Genomic DNA, 6,000 nt, shown 5'->3' on the forward strand with positions numbered 1-6,000 from the left:
CTTGTCATGCCTCTGTCCCAATACTGCACCAATGGCATGATCACTGGCATCACACATTAGCTCAAATGGCAACGTCCAGTCTGGTGCAGAAATGACTGGTGCTGTGACCAGCTTAGCTTTCAGCGTTTCAAACGCCTGCAGGCACTCTGTGTCAAACACAAATGGCGTGTCAGCAGCTAGCAGATTGCTTAGAGGTTTTGCGATTTTTGAAAAATCCTTTATAAACCTTCTATAGAATCCTGCATGCCCCAGAAAGCTTCTGATTGCCTTAACATTGGCAGGTGGTGGTAATTTTTCAATTACCTCTATTTTTGCTTGATCCACCTCTATTCCCTTGTTTGAGATTTTATGCCCAAGGACAATCCCTTCAGTCACCATGAAGTGACATTTTTCCCAGTTTAAAACTAGGTTGGTCTCTTGGCATCTTTTCAGAACAAGTTTCAGGTGATCAAGACAGGAGCTGAATGAGTCTCCATATACTGAGAAGTCATCCATGAAGACTTCCAGAAAATTTTCCACCATATCAGAGAAAATAGAGAGCATGCATCTCTGGAAGGTTGCAGGCGCATTACACAGCCCAAATGGCATCCTTCTATAAGCAAACACTCCAGATGGACATGTGAATGCTGTTTTCTCTTGATCCTGGGGATCTACTGCAATCTGGTTATAGCCTGAGTAGCCGTCCAAAAAGCCGTAATACTCATGACCTGCCAGTCTTTCTAGCATCTGGTTTATGAATGGTAAAGGAAAATGATCCTTTCTGGTGGCTGTATTGAGTCTTCTGTAGTCAATACACATGCGCCATCCTGTAACTGTTCTTGTAGGAACCAGTTCATTCTTTTCATTATGAATCACTGTCATGCCTCCCTTTTTTGGGACGACTTGGACAGGGCTCACCCAGGGGCTATTAGAAATAGGATAAATAATCCCAGCCTCTAGTAATTTGGTGACCTCTTTCTGCACCACTTCCTTCATGGCTGGATTTAGCCGCCTCTGTGGTTGAACCACTGGCTTGGCATTATCCTCCAATAGGATTTTGTGCATGCATCTAGTTGGGCTTATGCCCTTAAGGTCACCTATGGACCACCCAAGAGCTGTCTTGTGTGTCCTTAGCACTTGAATAAGTGCTTCCTCTTCCTGTGAATTTAAAGCAGAGCTTATGATCACTGGAAAAGTATCACCTTCTCCTAGAAATGCATATTTCAAGGATAGTGGTAATGGCTTGAGCTCGGGTTTAGGAGGTTTTTCCTCTTTCAGAAGAAATTTCAGAGGCTCTTTCATGTCCTCTGAATCCTCCAAATCAGGCTGAACATCTTTAAAGATGTCTTCCAACTCTGATTCGAGACTCTCAGCCATGTTGATCTCTTCTACCAAGGAGTCAATAAGATCAACTTTCATGCAGTCTGTTGATGTGTCTGGATGCTGCATGGCTTTGACAGCATTCAACTTGAACTCATCATCATTGACTCTTAGGGTTATTTCCCCTTGTTGGACGTCAATAAGGGATCGTCCAGTTGCTAGGAAGGGTCTCCCTATAATGAGAGTAGCACTCTTGTGCTCCTCCATTTCCAGCACAACAAAGTCAGTGGGAAAGGCGAATGGCCCAACCCTGACAATCATGTCTTCAATCACGCCTGATGGGTATTTAGTGGAGCCATCAGCAAGTTGAAGACATATCCGGGTTGGTTTAACTTCTTCAGTTAAACCAAGCTTTCTGATAGTGGATGCAGGTATTAGGTTGATGCTTGCCCCAAGATCGCATAAAGCTGTCTTGGTACAATTATCTTCCAATATGCATGGTATCAGAAAGCTCCCGGGGTTTTTAAGCTTTTCAGGAAAGCTTTTCAGAATGACTGCACTGCATTCTTCAGTGAGGAGAACTCTTTCTGTTTCTCTCCAATCCTTCTTATGACTCAAGATCTCTTTCATGAACTTGGCATAAGAAGGTATTTGCTCAAGTGCCTCTGCAAATGGAATCTTTATTTCAAGAGTCCTGAGATAATCTGCAAAGCGAGCAAATTGCTTATCCTGCTCCTCTTTCCGGAGTTTTTGAGGATAAGGTATCTTGGCTTTATATTCTTCAACCTTAGTTGCTGCAGGTTTATTGCCTACAGAAGTGGTTGAAGAAGCCTTTTTAGAGGGGTTGTTATCAGCATTTGTGTGTGTCTGATCCCTCACTAGCAATTGAGTGCCAGAGTAAAAAACTGGAGTGAAACTGGACGCCAGCTCCCTGTCTGTTCCTGGCGTCTGAACACCAGAAATGTGCCTATTTTGGGCGTTCAGCACCGGATCCTGCCCATTTTGGGCGTTCAACGCCAGATTCTTGCCCATTTCTGGCGTTGAACGCCAATCCTGCCTTGTTTCTGGTGTTGAACGCCAGTTGTGGGCATGGTCTGGGCGTTCAGCGCCAGCCTTCCACCAATTTTCTGGCGTTTTAGCGCCAGAATTATTTTTCCCTGGGCTCTTACTGTCCTCAGGTGAATCTTTGGTGGGTTGCTCATTTCTTGACTTTTTGCTGCCTTGAGGTGAGATATTTAATGTCTTCCCACTTCTTAATTGAACTGCTTGGCATTCTTCTTTTATTTGCCTTGACAGCTGCTGCTTTGTTTACTTAAACTGTTCTTCCATATGTATATTAGCCATCCTTGTCTCTTGTAGTCTATCTTTGAATTCGGCTAACTGCCTTGTTAGGAAGTCCAATTGCTGATTGAATTCAGTAGCTTGTTCTACAGAACTGAGTTCAGCAGTTGCTGTTTTAACCTCTTCTTTCATGGAATGGTTACTGCTTAGATACAGATGCTGATTCCTGGCAACTGTATCAATGGGCTCTTGAGCCTCTTCAATTATCTTTCTCATGTGGATAGATCCACCAGCTGAGTAATCTAGAGACATCTGAGCTCCTTCTGCAAGCCCATAGTAGAAGATGTCTAACTGAACCCACTCTGAGAACATTTCAGAGGGGCATTTTCGTAGCATCTCTCTGTATCTCTCAGTCATTCAAGACCAAACTCCTCAATAAGAAGGGAATACACCAGAATCTGAAGGTGACTGGGAACAAACCAATTATGTGAACAATTCATCCAGACCATCATATGACCGACACTCTAAGATATACAACCCAGGTTGGAAGAACCACCCAAACTTTGGGTGAGGAAATTAATAAAACCACAACCAGGACCACAACAAGCCTTATTCATCAAATCAGCATTTCAACCACAACCCCAACCATCAAACAGGGAACCATAGACCCTACCACAACTCATAAAACACATCATACCATAGTAACCAACCCACACACAACAACCTCAATCAAGATACACCATCCTCAACTATGCAACCATGTGAGATCAAGAGCAACTTTGAGAGGATAGAAGCTGTAATAGCACAACTGTCCTCACAAATTATAGGAGCAGTCTCCACCCTCATGGACAGACAAGCACAAACTGACAGAATGATAGATGCTAATCAAGAGGAATACATGTCAAATCTGAAAAATCAAGGCGCAGCAATCTCAAAGTTGGAAGCACAAGTGGGGATTTTGTCCAAGTAAATCCCACTTTCCACACACACATTTCCTAGTGATACCATGGCTAACCCAAGAGGGAAATGCAAAGCCATTACTCTAAGAAGTGGGAAGGTTGTAGAAGAAGGAACTCCAAGCAAAGACAAGCATGAAGAAGTTGCAGCAAAGCATGAGAACAAGGATGAAGAAGAAATCCCTGCTCCACCTCCACCAAAACCAGTCTTGAAGCCTTATGTGCCAAGGGCACCATACCCACAAAGACTGGGAAAAGATGGGAAGGATGGCCAGTTTTCTAAGTTCCTAGAGATCTTCAAGAGGCTCCAAATCAACATACCATTTGCTGAGGCATTAGAACAAATGCCACTCTATGCTAAATTTTTGAAGGAGCTTATAACCAAAAAGAGGAACTGAAAAGCAAAATAAACCATAATCTTGACTGAAGAATGCAGCGCATCATACAGAAGAAGCTGCCTCAAAAACTGAAAGACCTAGGGAGTTTCCAAATTCCCGCACGTCATAAGAGACATCACCATTGAGAAAGCTTTGTGTGATTTGGGAGCTAGCATAAATCTTATGTCCCTGACCATGATGAGAAGGATGAAGATTGAAGAAGCTAAGCCAACAAGAATGGCACTCCAATTGGCTGACAGAACATTTAAGTTTCCACATGGGGTGGTGGAAGACTTGCTAGTGAAAGTAGGAGAGTTCATCTTTCCTACTGATTTCGTTGTGCTGGACATGGAAGAAGAGGCCAACACGTCAATTATTTTAGGAAGACCATTCCTAGCTACTGCTGGAGCCATCATCGATGTGCAAAAAGGGGAACAAGTCTTGAGGTTGCATGAAGAGAAAATGGTCTTCAATGTCTTCAACACAATGAGTTACCCCAAGGAATCCATAGGAGAATGCATGCTAGTAGACACCATGGAACAAATAGTTCAAGAAGTCTTGGAAGAAGGACAATGTGGAGGAACCATTGAGCTGGAACAAGCACCAGATGGAGAATCACCACAAGCAACCATGGGAAACTCAATCATGCCAACCATTACAAGCAACAAAGATGCAGAGTCACCAAAACTAGAGCTAAAAGCATTACCACCCAGCTTGAAATATGCATATCTAGGTGCCAACAACACCCAACCAGTGATCATAAATTCAAGTCTGAGTAAGGAACAAGAAGAGGAGCTCATCCAAGTGCTGAGACAACACAAGGATGCCATAGGCTGGACACTTGCAGATTTAAAAGGGATCAGTCCTTCAATGTGTATGCATAAGATCTTACTTGAAGAAGATGCCAAACCTTCAAGACAATAACAAAGGAGGCTGAACCCAACTATGAATGAAGTGGTTCAGAAAGAAGTGTTTAAATTGTGGCAAGCAGGGGTGATCTACCCCATCTCAGACAGCTTTTGGGTAAGCCCGGTGCAAGTAGTCCCTAAGAAAGGAGGGATCACTATTGTGGCAAATGAGAAGAATGAATTGATACCCACAAGGACAGTGACCGGATAGCGTATGTGCATTGACTACCAGAAACTCAATGAAGCCACCCGGAAGGACCACTTTCCCTTACCTTTCATGGAACAGATGCTTGAAAGATTGGCAGGACATGAGTACTATTGCTTCCTAGATGGGTATTCGGGCTACAATCAAATTGTTGTAGACCCCAAGGATCAGGAAAAAACTTCATTTACTTGTCCATATGGTGTCTTTGCTTATAGGAGAATGCCCTTTGGATTGTGCAATGCACCTGCAACATTCCAAAGGTGCATGCTCTCCATTTTCTCAGACATGATTGAGAAGTTCATAGAAGTATTCATGGATGACTTCTCTGTATTTGGAAACTCGTATTCTGATTGCCTATACCATCTTGCTCTTGTGCTAAAAAGGTGTCAAGAAACCAACCTAGTTTTAAACTGGGAGAAGTGCCATTTTATGGTGACTGAAGGGGTGGTTCTTGGTCACAAGATTTCAAAATATGGCATAGAAGTAGACAAGGCAAAAGTGGAAGTAATTGAAAAATTACCTCCACCTTGCAATGTCAAAGCAATCAGAAGTTTTTTGGGACACGCTGGGTTCTATAGGAGGTTTATCAAAGATTTTTCAAAGATTGCAAAACCCTTTAGCAACCTACTTGTCTCAAATACTCCCTTTATTTTTGATGGAGAGTGCATGGTAGCCTTTGATGAACTTAAGAGGAAACTCTCCTCTGCACCTATTATAGCACCACCAAGCTGGGATCTTCCCTCTGAACTAATGTGTGATGCATCTGATTTTGTTGTTGGTGCTGTTCTAGGACAGAGGAAAGACAAGTTAGTACATGTTATTTACTATACTAGCAAGGTTCTTAATGAGAATCAAAGGAACTATACCACCACGGAGAAAGAACTTTTAGCCATAGTTTTTGCTTTTGGCAAGTTTAGATCATATCTTATTGGCTCAAAAGTTATTGTGTTCACTGATCATGCAGCACTCAAATA

Source organism: Arachis ipaensis, chromosome B1 (genome assembly GCF_059453495.1).
Source record: "Arachis ipaensis isolate K30076 ecotype BB chromosome B1, ASM5945349v1, whole genome shotgun sequence".
Classification (NCBI taxonomy): domain Eukaryota; kingdom Viridiplantae; phylum Streptophyta; class Magnoliopsida; order Fabales; family Fabaceae; genus Arachis; species Arachis ipaensis.